We start from the raw sequence: 17,010 nt of genomic DNA, 5'->3' as shown, positions 1-17,010 counted from the left end.
TCTTTCAGGGCTGTTAAAGAAACTTGTTTTGCTGTATTAGCAGAAATTTTTTTCTTGCTCTTTCTCATTTGGGTAGACTACGCCAGAGGGAAGATCTGGAATTCAAGAGCTGCTGTTCAGATTCTTTTGTCCCATGGGGTGCTCCCTTGATGTGGTGTTCTCCCCCTTCCCCTATAAATGGGGCTTCCTGAGAGCCAAACTGTCATGACTGTTTTTGCTCTTCTGGGTCTAGCCACCCAGTGGAGCTACTGGGCTCTGGGCTGGTACTGGGGAGTGTCTGCAAAGAGTCCTGTGATGTGATCCATCTTCAGGTTTTGCAGCCAGTGGAGGTAGGAGGGGAGTGAAGTGGACTCTGTAAGGGTCCTTGGTTGTATTTTGGTTTAGTGCACTAGTTTTGTGTTGGTTGGCCTCCAGCTAGGAGGTGGTGCTTTCAAGAGTGCATCAGTTGTGGTCCTGTAGAGAGGATGACAACTTTCCCTAGGGACAGCTGGTTAAGTATTCAGATTTCTCAGGTGGTGGGCAGGGCCATATAACTCCCAAGAGATTATGACCTTGGTCTTTGGCTACCAGGGTGGGTAGAGAAAGAGCACCAGGTAGGGGCAGGGATAGGCAAGGCTGAGCTCAGCCTCTCCTTGGGTGTGGCTTGCTGTGGTTGCTGTGGGGGATGGGGGTGTGGTGTCTGGTCCAATGGAGTTATATTCCCAGGGGGATTATGGCTGCTTCTGCTGAATCATACAGTTCGCCAGCAAGTGCAGGAAAGTCAGCAGTCATGGGCCTCACCCTGCTCCCATGCAGCCTGCAGCCCTAACGGCTGGTGTCATTCCCACTGTGCCGCACAACAGCACCGAGTCTATTTCAGGGCAACCAGTGACCAGGGCTGAGAACTTGTCCCAGACCACCAGCTTCCCCACTGACAAAGCAAGCAGACTCACAGTTTTTCAGCATCTCAGGGGGCCTGCAACAGTGATCCAGTTTCTTCAAAGGGTCTGTGGATTCTCTCAGCTTTCCTGGTATGTTCCTGCAGTGCTTCTTGGAGCAAAGGTTTACAGTATGAGTCTCCACATGCTGCTCTGTCCATCTCAGCAGGAGCTACAAGCTAGTCCTGCCTCCTATCTGCCATCTTGCCCCCATGCATTTATCTGAAATCAAAATACTTTTAATAAAAGTATTATACTACTAATATTCCAGTATGAAAGTTCCTTTCTGCCCATATTAGAAATAATCTGAATCTTTACTAATCTGATAGGCAAAAAAAATCATCTCTCATCATTGTTTCAATATGACTCATTTTTGCTCTCTTCTGAAATTTCATACTGTGGATGTGACATAATCAATTTTCACAGCCCCATATTATTCATAGTGTTCCAATATTCCCTATTATCTACACGATGTGGATAGCATCTTTTCAGTCTGTGCACTGGTAGTGGGTGTAATCCAGGGCAGTGTTACCATGGCTATTTGCTCTGGTGAGCTGAATGGGTCTCCTTGGAGCCCAACAACTATGTTGAGAGAATTGTAGTATTGTGATAACAGAACCTGGTTGATGTAGGAGAGTGTGTGTGTGTGTGTGTGTGTGTGTGTGTGTGTGTGTGTGTGTGAGAGAGAGTGAGTGTATGTGTGTGCTGACAACCACATTTCCCTTTGCTTCCTTCTGGTTTGTGTCTTTGCATCTCGTTTCGTCTCCCTTTCTAAATTCAAGCCCAAAAGTGAAAAAAGGGAAATATCAGGATGGCAGTACTTGTAACCAGATCTTTGTCAACATTCTTCACTAAGTCCTGAAGATAAACATATAAAAGGAAATGCTAGCACAAAGGGAGTGTGCCTATGTAGGCCTTGATAAGTATTGCTCTACAGACACTCATAAAGTAGTGCCATTTAGACTCCTCAAGTATAGGGAGGTGAGAAAGGCTACAGAGGAGTAAAGAAAGTACTGACGCTGACAAGGTATTGCAGAGGAAAGGCCCTGGACTCTGTGGTGGACACATATATCGGTCATTTGTCTATTTTTGGTTTTGTTGTCTGTGCTTTTAAGGTCTTAGACATAAAATCTTTGCCTAGACCAATGTACTAAAGTGTTTCCCCCAGGTTTTTGTCTAGTACTTTTATAGTTTCAGATCTTACATTTAAGTCTTTAATTGATCTTGAGTTGATGTCTGTATATGATGAGAGACAGAGATGCAGTTTCATTCTTCTGCATATGCATATCCAATTTTCCCAATACCATTTACTGAGGAGGATGTCCTTTCTCCAATGTACGTTCTTGGTGCCTTTGTTGAAAATCAGTTTTGTCTGTAAACATGTGGATTTATTTCTGCGTTCTCTATTCTGTTCCATTGGTCTTTGTGTCTGTTTTCATACCAATACCATGCTGTTTTGATTACTATAGCCTTGTAATATATTTTGAAGTCAAGTAGTGTGATGCCTCCAGCTTTGTTCTTTTTGGTCTGGATTGGTTTGGTTATCCAGGTTCCTTTGTGGTTGTATATCAATTTTAGGATTGTTTTTTCTATTTCTGCGAAAAATGTCATTGGTACTTTGATAAGGATTGCATTGCATCTGCAGATTACTTTTGGCAGTATGGTCATTTTAATTATATTAATTCTTCCAGGCCATGAGCATAGGATATCTTTCCATTTGCTTGTGTCCTCTTCAATTTCTTTCATCAGTGTTTTGTAGTTTTCCTTGTAGATGTCTTTCACCTACTTGGTTAAATTTATTCCTAGGTTTTTTTTAGTAGCTATTTCAAGTAGGCATGCCTTTTTAATTTCTTTCTCCGCTATTTCATCATCAGCTATTTCATCATTGGTGCATACAAACACTACTGATTTTTGTATATTGATGTTCTATCCTACAACTATATTGTATTTATCAAATTTGGGAGGGTTTTGATGGAGTCATTAGGTTTTTCTAGATATAAAATTATATCATTTGCAAAGAGGAACAAATGTAAAGATATCCAACTTGGATATCTGTTATTTCTCTTGTCTGATTGCTCTGGCTAGGTCTTCCAGTACTATGTTGAATAGTAGTGAGGAAGGTGAAAAAACAAGACCCTTGTCTTGTTCCAGTTCTTATATTAAATGCTTTCAGCTTTTCCCCATTCATTATGATGTTAGCTCTGAGTTTATCATATATGGTTTTTATTATTTTGAGGTATGTTCTTTTGATGCCTAGTTTCTTGAGAGTTTTTATCATGAAGGGATGATGAATTTTATCAAATGCTTTTTATGGATTGGTTGAGATAATCATATGGTTTTTGTCCTTCATTCTGTTGATGTAATGTATTATGTTTGTTGATTTGCATATGTTGAACCATCTTTGCATCCCTGGTATAAATCCCACTTGATCATGGCATATTGTCTTTTTGATGTGCTGTTGGATTCAGGTTGCTAGTATTTTGTTGAGAACTTTTACATCTATTTTCATCAGGGTTATTGGCCTGTAGTTTTTTTGTTGTTGTTGTTGTTGAGTCCTTGTCTGGTTTTTAATATCATAATAATGCTGCCCTTATAAAATGAGTTAGGGAGAATTCTCTCCTCTTCAATTTTCTTTCAGTAGTTTGAATATAACTTGTATTAGTTCTCCTTTGAACGTTCGGTAGAATTCATCAGAGAAACCATCCAGGTCTGGGCTTTTCTCTGTTGGAAAATTTTTATTACTGATTCAATCTCATTACTTATTATTGGTCTGTTCAGGTTTTCTATTTCTTCCTGATTCAATCTTGAGAGGTGGTATATGTACAGGAATTTATCTATTTCCTCCAGGCTTTCCAATTTGGTGGTATATAATTGTTCATAATAGTCTCTGATGATTATTTGTATTTCCATGTTATCAGTTGTAGTGTCTCCTTTTTCATTTCTGATGTTGTTTATTTGTGTCTTCTCTCTTTTTCTTCTTGGTTAGTCTAGCTGATGTTTTAACAATTTTTTATCTTTTCAGAAATCTAACTTTTTGTTTCATTAAAATTTTGTATATTTTTAGTTTCTATTTTGTTTAGTTTGGCTCTGACCTTTACTGTTTCCTTCCTTCTACTCATTTGGGATTTGATTTGTTTTTCCTTTTTTAGTTCCTTGAGGTGAACAGTTAGACTGATTATTTGGAATCTTTTGACTTTTTTGATGTAGGCATCTATTGCTACAAATTTTTCTCTTAGCACTGCTTTTGCTGTATCCCATAGATTTTGGTATGTTGTGTTTCCATTTTCATTTGTTTCAAATAACTTTTTGATTTCCTCCATATTTTTTTTCTTGACTCAGTGGTCATTCGGGAGCATGCTGTTTATTTTCCACATATTTGTACAGTTTCCCAGGTTCCTCTTGTTATTGATTTCTACTTTTATTCCGAGAACATACTTGATATGATTTTGATTTTTTAAATTTGTTGAGACTTGTTTTGTGTCCTTCTACTTAACTACTTCTTTCACCATTAAATAGAATACAGTAATAGCTATTTCAAATTAATGAACATAATACACATTACTTTTGTCAATCTGTGCAAAAGTATGTTGTGTCTAAATATTCATCAAAATACTTTTATTCCTGAATACCAAATTTCAGACAATATACAAAAGCACATATATGAATTGTAATTAATCTTCACCTCTCACTAGCTCAACTCCTACCTCCTGACCCAAAAGGTCTGTTGTCCATAGAATGGTGCACACTTTTCAGACATGTTTCTGTGGATGAGGTGCACATGACCATGTTCACCTACACATGCATATAATCTTTGCCAAAAAGTGCAATCACATTAATCATCTCCTTTTGCAAGCTGTCTTTTTCCACTTAATATTCTTCTGAGGATTTATATTAGCATCTTATTAGTTCTTACAGTTTTAGCATAATCAACAGGTTCATTGTTCATGTCTATATCTATTGGAATTCTATGTCAAAATTAGTCGCCAACTGTTTTGTTACTGAGTTTGCCCTATAAATTATGGATACTAATCCAACATTTGAGATGTAGTTTGAAAATGTTTCCCCGTTATTTTATAGAAATTCTTAGTGTTATTTTCATTTAGAATGTGTTTTCAACTTCAATAATATGAATAAGATATATACAGATTGTAATTTAAAAAGAAATACTAGTGAAGAACACCTTAGGTCGTGTGTACTGTTGGCTTTGAGAAAAATTCAAGCATTGAGAGTCCTGGAGATATCAAGACAAAAATGGAAAAATACTTAAAAATACTTAAAAGTAATTTTAGAGTTAGCTGCTGATCTGGAGAAAAGAGTTTATTCCCTGCTTTACATAAACTTTCTTAAAGTACCCTGATTTGAATAATGGTCAAAGTGATAGGTACCTTGAATAGCAGTTAAGATTAAAGGAGATGAAATATAAAGTGCATTTGCTTACAGTAGTTTAGTGTATGTTACTTTCCTTCTCTCCAGCTCACCTGTCCCAAGGCCAACACTTGAGCTTCTGCCTGAGCCCACTCACCACTTCGAGAAGCAACCAACTTATGTGGCCCTACACCCAGGTCTCTTGGCATAAATGGCGGGATTTCATCTTCTCTATCTTATTCATCACCCAGAGGGGTTGTGGAGTGAGGACTCATTGGTCCACAATAGCAAGGGGGTGGAATCTGACCATTTCTCAAGCCCTGGAAGCCCATCTTCTAAAAGGGAGGCTACTCAGGGCTGTCTATGGATGATGAGGGATGGAACCTCATTTCAATCCTACCACCTATCTGGAGAAGTGACTTAGGCTCTGAAAGCCTGAGTTTGGTCATCTATGAAATGGGACTGACCACACCATCCTTACAGTGCTGTCCTGAGGGGTAAATGAGAAAACCTGTCCAGAGTATATGGCATAGAGTGGGACTTCAATGGCCTTTAAATGTTGGGACACAGCACTAGGGGATGGCTGAGCCTCAGGGCTAATGAGGCATTGTGAAAAATCATTTCTCATTGTTTCTCTTTATGAGAAAACAGATATCTAGTTGAAGAAAGCAAATGTCCTTGTGATATGCCTTGAGTTCAAAGACTTGTAGACAGTTGTTTCTGTACTTCCTGGGCACTATCAGAAGCTCATAAGAGCTGTTCAACATCATGCCACTGAGCTGACCCAAATCCAGCTCCCCATGCTGGAAAGACAGGCATATCTTTGAATTCACTTGTTGAGCTCAGAAATCGGTAACACCAGGGTAGCAAAAAGTTGTGTTTGCCTAATGGCTGTTCCTAGACTGGTCAGTATGGTTTGGGGCTCTTTTTTTTTGTTAAGGAAAAATTTGGACCCATACCGCAGCCACCAGTGCAGAGTCTTCGGATCATGCGGTATTCAGCCACATCACTCCAGGTTGTCGGTCATCTGCTGCCTCCCTTAGAGACAAAAATCCAATGGTTACTAGCAAGTCTTTGACACATGATAGAGTTTGGCTGTGTCCCCACCCAAATCTCACCTTGAATTGTAATAATCACCACATGTCAAATATGGGGCGTGGTGGAGATAACTGAATCATGATGGCAGTTTACACCATACTGTTCTCATAGTAGTGAATAAGTCTCAAGAGATCTGATGGTTTTATAAATGGGAGTTTCCCTGCACAAGCTCTCTTGCCTGCCACCATGTAAGATGTGTTTTTGCCTTCTGCTATGATTGTGGGGCCTCCCCAGCCATGTGGAACTGTAAGTCAATTAAACCTCTTTCCTTTATAAATTACCTAGTCTCAGTTATGTCTTTATTAGCAGCATGAGAACAGACTAATACAACACACAATTATCCAGTTTTTAATTAGCTAACAACTAAATATTTACAGAGCCCAGAATTCATGCTATTCCATTGGAGGTACCTCATGAACTCTAAAGTCGAATTAGCTGGGCAAGAAAGGAAATTAATATATGGGTGACTTCATTGCTTAAATCTGAGATGAGATGGTTCTTCTCATTAATTTTTAAACTTGATCAGATTTCAAAAAATTGATGATTTTCAAAAATCCCTCCTTGGACTTCTCATCACCTATTCAACCACATGATAGAGATACCACTCCTCTCCCTCTCTCCCTCTCTCTCTCTGGCGCTCTCCCTCCAGCGCTCTCTCTCTCTCTCTCTCTGTGTATGTGTATGTGTGTGTGTGTGTGTGTGTGTGTGTGTGTGTGTGTATGTGTGTATGTGTATGTGTTCTCCCCCATTGGATTCTCTCTTCTCCTTCAAATTCAAAGTTCCACAAAGAGTTTTACACATTCCTTGTTAATATTCTCAACTTTTCACTGACTCTTTATCCCATTACACTATGGATTCTGTCCCCAGGATCATCAATTAACACATATGAATTAAAACTCTTTTGAAATACCTTCCTTGTGCAATCAAAAATAACAAATGGAAAGCAAAATATACTCATGCTGAGCAATTGTGATACAAAATCAGATCAAGCTCTAAATGACATGCATCCCTGAACTAATCAATGGATTTGTGTAGTAGCCTGGACATATGAAAATCAACTCAGGGAATCACTGTCTTCTTTCACCAGCATGACCCAGTTTAGATTCCAGATAGACAGGGTAAGCCTACATGAATTACAGTTTGGATGAAAGATAGAAAATTAGGTCTGGACAAATGGAAGGCATTTCATGTCAGGATATGCTGAGATATCATTTTAGGCTAGTTAGCTTCAGGGAAACTCTAAAGATTTTAAATTCATCAGGGAATAAAGACGCTTGGAAAATGGTATCTGCAGATTTTGTTGGAGCTCCCCACAGCATATAAACTGAGAAAATGAGTGTGTCTGCTTCAGTGAGTCTGAAAGAGAGTATAAATGACAAATAGTATATATGGTAGGTCCCTCTATTAAGATGTGAATGTGTGTTTGTTCTCCTCATGTTTCTTCCTTCCTCCTATTTCATGAGGTAGCCAGGTATTTAGAGATGAAACCATGTCAGAAAACCATACCATATTTCACTTACAGATACATGCATATGTAATAAAAGTATAGAAAAATGTCTTAAAAACATAAAACCTAAATTCTGCATCATGGTCACCTGTGGGAAAGAAGGCAGCTGAGGTAATAAGAGAAGACTTTAACATGTGTTTGACTCACCTATGAAAGTTTTATATGTTGACATGAATATGTAGAAGTCTGTTGTATTCTATAATTTTTTGTGTTATTTTAATATTTCATAACAACCACTATTTCTCTGAGACTTAATTCTGATTTTAAAAAGCTCCATACCAATTCAGAAATTCAGGGAAATATAATCAAGTCCAGATATATTATTAATCAATAACCCCATCACTAGTTAATTTTTAAACGTAGAACTTTCTGTATTAACGCTCATTTCATTCTCTATGCACGCATATTTAATGTATGTATACTAAATGTGGGTTTCATTCATTTGAAGACTCAACATTTGCTAAAGATCATGAAAGCAGTTATTAAATGTACACACATTTTCTACCTGATCTATCGGACTCCAAAGCCCACATCCCTAACCACTGGGTATACAAGGACAGATCTGGTACTTGGGACCCAGGTCTTCTGGTTTCAGTCTGTTTAATAGCAGACTCATCTTCATGCTCTGTCATTCAGTGCTATCTCCTTTCCAGAGCTTAATGAAAGGCTGCTATTCCAATGTCCAAATGGAAGGTAAAAGAAAGTAGCAAGAAAGGACATCAAACAAAATGTAATGAGGGGATGATTTTCCTTCTCCTCCACTGCATGATCAGGTTACCTGTGCTACAAAGAAGAGACAACAAAGCCCGCCCTCCCTCCCTCCCCTCCCTCCCTCCCTTTCTCTCTCTCCCTCCCTCCCTCCCTTCCACTTTCTTTCTTTTTTCAGGGTCTTGCTCTGTTGCCCAGGCTGAGTGCAGAGAGAAAACAAATGAAAGTGTGGAGAGAGTGCGAACCCATGAAAAGAGTGTTCTGGTTAAGAATGTGACTTCAGGAGGAAGGCATAAACCCACTACCAGATGGGAGCCTGTGGGACCTGGGGTTAGAGAAAAACTAAAGTAGGTATAAGATTAACCTGGGTTAATTTTATGGCTATGCTTTTTTCGGAAATATTTCTTAAGTAACATATTTTAGGAGCTACCTTTTTATCATAAATGTATTCCACACTTGCCTTTGCAAAAGTTTAATATTGAGTCAAGTGCAGAAATTAAAAAATATTAATACCCAGTGTTAAAGCAAACTAAATGTGACCTGAGAAGGACTTCGTACTTCTATATTTGAGTCCTTGTGGATGAACTACAACCTAGCTTAATAGACAAAATTGAAAACATAACTTAGGAGTATGTGCCTGTAACAATAGCTAAGTCTTGGCCAATCCCAGAGGCCACACTTCAACCATTCGTGTACTGCTGAGTATTCAAACTGGGTTTAAATAAGGCAAATGCCAAGCTATAATCAATCCAGCCATTCTGTACCTCACTTCCAATTTCTGTACATCATTTCCCTTTTTTGGTCTATAAATCTTTTTCCACCATATGGCTGTGCTAGAGTCTCCATGAATCTGCTGTGACTCTGGGGGCTGCCCAATTCATGAATTGTTCATTGCTCAAAGTCCTTTAAATTTAATTTGGCTGAAGTTTTTCTTTTATCATCAGTATTCCTATCCTTACTGAAATTTACATCATGCTATTTTGTTTTTTTATAAACATATGTAAGCAAATGTAATGGATATACATACATTACATTTTATATAACTGTTATAGTATATATGGAGCTTGGTATTCTGGGTCTTTATTTTCATTTCTACTTTTATCTGAACTTTTATACAAGGTAGTAATATGTGGATGAGTCATTCTGATTAAATTACAAGATATATAATCTAACTTTGCCTTTTAATGAACCAGCTGACCCAACCCCAATTTTCAAACAATGCATCTGATTGGAAATGCCATATGTATATTGCATATTAAATGAAATATATATATGGGTCTGTTCATGAGCTTTCTACAGACATCCTTTAATCTGTATGTCAAAGACTCTATCAGTTATAAAAGCAAAGTTTCATGGAACATTGCAATACCCGACAGTGTAATCCTGACTCCTATCATTCACCCTTTGGATGAATGGTGCAATAATAATAAAATAAAATAAACAATAATAAAAATGCCAACAATTATAGGATACATGATAAATTGTTTGCTCCAGATTATGCAACCATCAGGTGATAGTTCCCAGACTGAAATCCAAGTCCTTCTCACCCCAAAGCCCACATAGCTAACCACTGTTCCTATATTAAATGTCCTTCTGTGGTAGACTAGAGGCCAAAAAAAGAACCGGACTCACCCCAGGTCCCGTGGTCAGTTTACTGGTCTGGCAACTAGGATATAAGTTCAATGACCCCCATCTTCTGTCCAGCTACTATTCTTTGCTCTTCTTTAATATTCCTTCTTCCTGGGGCTCAATAAATTCATTCACCAGGTCACACTAGAATGAAAATAGGAGACCAGAAAGTACATGGAATCAAAAGAATAATGAGATAGAACCAACATTCACTGCTTGTCGCCATGTTTCCAGATCCTCTCATTTCAAATCTTTTATGTAGCACAGATATTTTCTTCCAGGGCCAGCAATCTCTCTTCTAAGAATGTACCCCCAAAGATAAAATTAAAAAAGACAAAAGGTATAAACACAAGGCAATTCATGGTAGAACAATTTGTAACAGGAGAAGACTAGAAATGAGACAGATGTCCACCAATAAGGAATTGATTGAATAATCTAAGGTACATCTACATCCCAGAGTTCTATGGAGGTAAAACAAGCAATGAGAGCTCCCCCTTCTACTCCTTTGTAATGATTTCCAGCATATATTGTTAAGTGAAGAAAGAAAGGTACAGAAAAATGTGTTGAGCCACTGCTGTCCAATATAGTAGGCATTGTCCTCATATGGCCATTTAAATTTAAGTTGATTAAACTTACATGAAACTAAAAGTTCAGTTCCTCAGTCACATTCATCACGTTTCGGGTGTTCAACTGCCACAGTTGCCATTAGCTATTGTGTTGAACAATGTAGACAGTATATTTTCATCTCTACAGAAATTAAAATGATTTTTCTGTTATTCTCACATACAGCTTTCTATTCAGCATATAAAGAGGCTGGAATATCTATTGGCCTTCTGTATCCCTTTAACCTGGAATGCCTCCTTTTTCAACCCAGAATTTCAGAACGCTCTATACAGGGTGTGCATGGGCCACAGCCCCTCCCTCCCACCTTCCTGCTCACCGATGTTCAAGCTGTAGTTCAAGCTTCTGTCACGAGGGGGCGCCATTGTACCACCATTATCGAACTCTTCTGCAAAGACGTGTCTGCAAGGAGCAAAAAATACAATACTTCCCTTAAACCACAGCTTATGAGCCTAAGTGCAGAATGATTCATTCTAATTCTGTCAAAGAAAAAAAAACTGGTAAGTGTAAAAGAAGACTGTAAATACATATACTGTAGGGCATCCATAGGATGAAACACCAGGTAGTTCTAACATTCCTTGGCTGTTGCTGGAAGACAGAATCTTAAGGGAGCATCAGGACAGGTGAGAGGTGACTGAGAGAGGATGACGGCACAAGGGGCAGATCTGGGCAGCTGTGCCCCTGGAGAGGGGATGAGTGGGAGGCAGTGGTAGAAGGTCCAGGAAGCCTGTACAGCGGTCGGGTAATGGAGAGTGAACGAACGCCCTGCTCTCTGGAAGGGACCCTCCTACAGTGTGGAAACCTCTCCCTACACTAAGGGAAGAGATGAATCAATGAATGTGATGTAGATTTGTGGTCGACAGCAAATGGAACTGCTTTAATATACACACGAATATGCCAAACAGAACTGGTATTTCAGTGAACAAACCATGTTATAACATCTGTTACTCTTTGTTAGACGTACTCCTTTTCCTTAAAAAAGAATAAATGTGAAGATGGCTGCGATGTCTCCTAGTGGCCAGAGCCAGGATTGCAACTCTGAGAGCTGACTGGTGAGTTCAGCAGGGGAAAGGGAGGGATGGCGGCTGGGAGGTTGATTAATGGGATCAGCCAGTTTTCTGGAATTTTTGACGTACCTACAGGAATCCCTCTGTATCCATCATTTTTCTGGGTTATAAAAAAGTATGTTTTCGGGGATATCTAAATCTGATACTGGAAGTACAGCGTCAGTCTGAACTGGGGATAATGCTGCAATTGTGAACTGTATTTGAGATGGTAGAGCTAGAGGAGCTGGAACACACACACACACACACACACACACTCGTGTGTGAGTCAATTCATTTTTTAAAAATCTACTTTATTTCCCCAGGAAATTCAATAAATGAATGCCTAAAGTAAGGAGTATATGTGTAACATACTCTTGTCAATATGTTCACAGCATATTGTTTTTAATATTTCATCAAAATATTTTCCTGAATATAAAATGTAAAACAATATATAAAAACACATATATGAATTGAAATTAACCTGTATCTCTCACTGGAGCAGCTCCTAATCCCTGACCCCTAGGTGTCTGCTGTCCATAGAATGATGCATACTGTGAAATGTCTCCACAAGTGAGATGCACACAAATATGTTCACCTACACACACACAGTCTGTTCCAAAGGTCGAATCACATCCTTATCTTCTTTTGCAACCTATTTTTTCCACTTTTCTTCTCAGGATTTATATTTACATCTTATTAGTTTTTGTGGTTTTGGCATAGTTCATGTGTTTATCGTTCATGTATCTAACTATTTGACTTCTCCACTGAAATTATTTGCCAAGCTCTTTGTTAGTGTGCTTCAAAAAGCATGAATTCTAATCTAGTATCTCACTCTAGTTTGCACTGATTTTTCCAGAGTTTTTACGCTATTGTTAGTTTTTTTAAATTTAGAATTTTTCTTTATTTTTATTTTTATTTTTTTATTTTTTTTATTTTTTTTGCACACAAAAACAATAAACATTTTCTAAAAATACATACAAACAAAAAGATGCATATCAGACATATTAGGAAGGTTGCACATGGGAAGTCGGGGAATAGAAATGGGGGGTGGGAGTTAAAATAAATGTGAGAGGGACTTTATATGGATCAGTGATAATAACTCAATCCTCAATTTGACAAAGAAGAGGGAGAAGGAAGAGAAAGAAAAAGAAAGTGGGATAAAGGATCAGAAAGGGAGGAAAATAGAATTTTTCAATTTAAATTATCTTCTGACTTAAAACCACATGGATCACAATTAAAAAAAAAAAAAAGTTAAACTGCCTTGGAACATGTAATGGCAGTGCCCAAGGAGATTAGATCATTCCGAGCCCAGGAGGCACAGAGACAAACTGGAGAAAACTTTAGAATAATTCAGAATTACCTGCTAATCGAGACACAACAAAGGTATTTCCCTGATGTATAGAAACTCGCCTAAAGTACCCTGATCTGAATAATGGTCATAATTCAGTGGGTATTCTTGTGGGTAACTTGAATAGCTGTTGAGATTAAAGGAGATGAAATATAGAGTGCATTTGCCTACAGGAGTTGTGATGGTTAACACTGAGTGTCAACTTGATTGGATTGAAGGATACAAAGTATTAATCCTGGGTGTGTCTGTGTAGGTGTTGCCAAAAGAGATTAACATTTGAGTCAGTGGGCTGGGAAAGGCAGATCCACCCTTAATCTGGTGGGCACAATCTAATCAGCTTCCAGTGAATATAAAGCAGGCAGAAAAATGTGAAAAAGAGAGACAGGCCTAGCCTCCCAGCCTACATCTTTCTCCCATGCTGGATGCTTCCTCACCTCGAACATTGGACTCAAAGTTCTTCAGTTTTGGGACTCGGACTGACTCTCCTTGTTCCTCAGCTTGCAGACGGCCTATTGTGGGACCCTGTGACTGTGTAAGTTAATACTTAATAAACTCATATATATATATATGCTCACCTGTCTCAAGGCCAACACTTGAGCTTCTGCCTGAGCCCACTCACCACTTCAGGCATCAGCCAACTCATGTGTCCCTACACACGGGTCTCTTAGCACAAAGAATGGGATCTCACCTCTGTCATCTTCGCCCAGAAGAGTTGTTAAGACTCATGGGGTCACAATAGCAGGGGGGTGAAATCTCACCATTTCTCAAGCCCAGAAACCCATCTTCTAAAAGGGAGGCTGCTCAGGGTACTCTAGGGAGGGTGAGGGATGGAATTTCATTCAAATACTGCCACTTACCTGAAGAGGTGACTTAGGCTCTGTGAACCTGAGGTTAGTCATCTGTGAAATGGGACTGACCATACCATCCTTACATAGCTGCCTGATGGGTACATGAGGAAATCTCTTAAGAGTATATGGCATGGGGTGGGACTTAAATGGCCTTTAAATGGGACACAACACTAGGGGCTGGCTGAGCCTCAGTGCTAAGGCAGGCATTGTGAAAAATCATTTCTCATTGCTCCCCCTTATGAGAACACACATCTAGTTGAAGAAAGCAAATGTCCCTGTGATATGCCTTGAGTTCAAAGTTTTGTAGACAGTAGTTTCTCTGCTTTGTGGGTGTTATCAGAAGCTCATAAGAGCTGCCCAACATCATGCTTCTGAGATGACCCAAATTTAGTTCCCCACACTGGGAAGACAAGCATGTCTTTGAACTTACCTGCTGAGCTCAGAGACAGCACCAGGGATGCAAGGTTTGGTGTTTGCCCAGTGGCTGCTCCTAGACTACTTGGTATGTTAATATATTTATTGGTATATTCTAGATCTGTCCCAAAATCACCAGTGCAGGGGTTTTCAGATCATGCATTAACCAGCCACATCGGATCAGAATTTCAGCCATCTGCTGCCTCCCTGAGAGACAAAAATCCAAGAGTTACTAGCATTTCTTCACACACAATGTCTATTCTTTCATTAGGTAATAACTAAATATGTATTGAGGTCAAAACCATTCTATTCCATTAGAGGTGCCTCATGAGCTCTAACGTGATATAAAAGCATAAGGGAAATAAACATGTGGTCAACTTCAAGGGTTAATTCTGAGATAGCTTTTTTTTCACATTAGCTTTTAACTTGGTCAAGTTTCAAGACATTGAAGATTTAAAAAAAAAATCTCTCCTTGGACCCCCTCATCACCCATTCAGCTACAGGATACAGATCTCCCTGTCTCTGTCTCTCCCTCCCTTATCCTTCTTCTCCTTCATATTCGAAGTACCAAAAAGAGTTTTCTACATGTTCTGTTAACATTTTTCACTTCCCACTCATCATCCCACTGCCCTATGGCTTCTGTCTCTGGGATTGCCATGAACATTCTCTCCAAAGTCATAATCCACCTATTTCTTACTAGGTCCAGGTTTTGCATAAATACACTAACATAGGGCATATTACTTTTAATGAGCTCCTAAAGTATGTATGCTTGCAGACTGCTTCTTTCACCTAACAACAGAGCTTTCACAGTTTCCCAGGCTCTAGAGCATGATGCACTGGACATAAGCCCAAGCTGTCCCACTCCCTAACTGTTCAGTCTTAGGCAAAGCCATTATCCTCTCTGTCCCTCAGTTTTCCATCTGTAAAATTGAATTTTGCAATAGTATTTAACTCATAAGTGTGTTCTGGGCACTGAATGATCCAATACATTAAAAGCATACAGTACCTATGAAATGTTGGCACTTTTAAATACTTTTCACATGTCTTACTGGCATTCGTATCCCTGTAGCCATGAAAAAAAATTAGGGTATCGACCAATGTTTATTCATAATCAATGACATTTGGGGTATGATGTTTGTACATGTAATAGTTTCCTAGGGCCACCATAAGAAATTATCACAAACTTTGCATATTTAAACAACAGAAATTTATTATGCCATGATTCTGATGTACAAAACCAAAGCCTGAAGTACAAAATCAAGGTGTAGGCAGGACTGCACTGCCTCCAAAGCCTTTAGGGGAGAATCCTTTCTTGGCTCTTCCAGCTTCTTGTGGCTCCTGCTTTATTTGGTTTGAGGTGGCATAACTCAATCTCTGCCTCAATCTTCACATGGCCTTCTTCCCTGGATGTGTCAAATCTCCCTCTGCTTTCTTTTATATAGATACCAGTCACTGGAGTTAGGCATCAACCTACATTCAGGATATTCCCTTCTGGAGATCTTTCACTTCATTATATCTACATAGACCCTATTTCCAAATAAAGTTTGGGTGGGTTAGGATTGGGACATGTTTTGAGGGGGACAAAATTCTACCCACTACAGTTAAATAAGCAAGTTACACTACTAAATGGAAGATAAAGTATCTTCTGTATGTACATGGACTGGCTGATCCCTGAGATGTTGAACTAGACCAAGCTGTGGCCCTTTGGAAAGGGAACCTGGATGGTAGTCTATTAACAGGTACACAACTACTATATAAAGGGTATTTTATATTTCATCTCATTTTGATTTCAACAATTCTATCCAGTACCAATAATTATGCCCATTAGTTGGATCAGGGAACACAAATTAAAAGACTGGTAACCTGATCTAGGGAAACTACCTTATAAACTATTGCTCCAGGATTCTAAACCTAGAATTATTCAAAACATTTTTTCCCTTCTGTCCTGTCAGCTAACATTTGATATAACTTAAAGCATATATATATATTTTTTTGAGATGGAGTCTCGCTCTGTCACCCAGGCTGGAGTGCAGTGGCATGATCTTGGCTTACCGCAGCCTTCTCCTCCTGGGTTCAAGCGATTCTCCTGCCTCAGCCTCCTGAGTAGCTGGGACTACAGGCGTGCACCACCAAGCCCAGATAATTTTTTGTATTTTTAGTAGAGGTGGGGTTTCCTGATGTTAGCCAGGCTAGTCTCAAACTCCTGACCTCAAGTGACCCACCCACGTCAGCCTCCCAAAGTGCTGGGATTACAGGTGTGAGCCACTGCACCCGGCCTTAAAGCATTATTATTGTTGAGTTGTTCTTTCAAAAACAATGTGCTGAAGTGCTTTTTAAACAGTAAAAAATTATAAAGTATAGAATTGTATCTGTATAGCCAAAATAGAAAATAAAAAGAAATATAAAAATTTGGAAGAAAACCTAGGCAATACCATTCAGGACATAGGCGTGGGCAAGGACTTCATGTCTAAAACACCAAAAGCAAAGGCAACAAAAGCCAAAATTGACA

The 17,010-nt window shown here is 39.0% G+C and overlaps 1 long non-coding RNA gene across 3 annotated transcripts in view; it reads right to left on the bottom strand.

Annotated features, from left to right (window-relative positions):
* Positions 1 to 17,010, bottom strand: part of LOC116811893 (uncharacterized) — a 116,999-nt gene that overhangs the window by 47,506 nt on the left and 52,483 nt on the right. For 2 of the 3 annotated variants that reach the window (XR_004370539.2, XR_009214267.1), the window contains exons 4-8: positions 14,518 to 14,708; positions 11,165 to 11,233; positions 10,861 to 10,971; positions 10,228 to 10,368; positions 6,242 to 6,320 (exon numbers count right to left, since the gene is read on the bottom strand). This is a non-coding gene — a long non-coding RNA (uncharacterized LOC116811893). The remainder of the gene's footprint in view (positions 1 to 6,241; positions 6,321 to 10,227; positions 10,369 to 10,860; positions 10,972 to 11,164; positions 11,234 to 14,517; positions 14,709 to 17,010) is intronic. The other variant, XR_009214268.1, reaches the window with a different exon arrangement.

The sequence above is a fragment of the Hylobates moloch genome, unplaced genomic scaffold (assembly GCF_009828535.3).
Source record: "Hylobates moloch isolate HMO894 unplaced genomic scaffold, HMol_V3 SCAFFOLD_7, whole genome shotgun sequence".
Classification (NCBI taxonomy): Eukaryota; Metazoa; Chordata; class Mammalia; order Primates; family Hylobatidae; genus Hylobates; species Hylobates moloch.
Note: the sequence above shows the minus strand (reverse complement) of the source record. Positions and strands in the feature narration are given on the sequence as shown.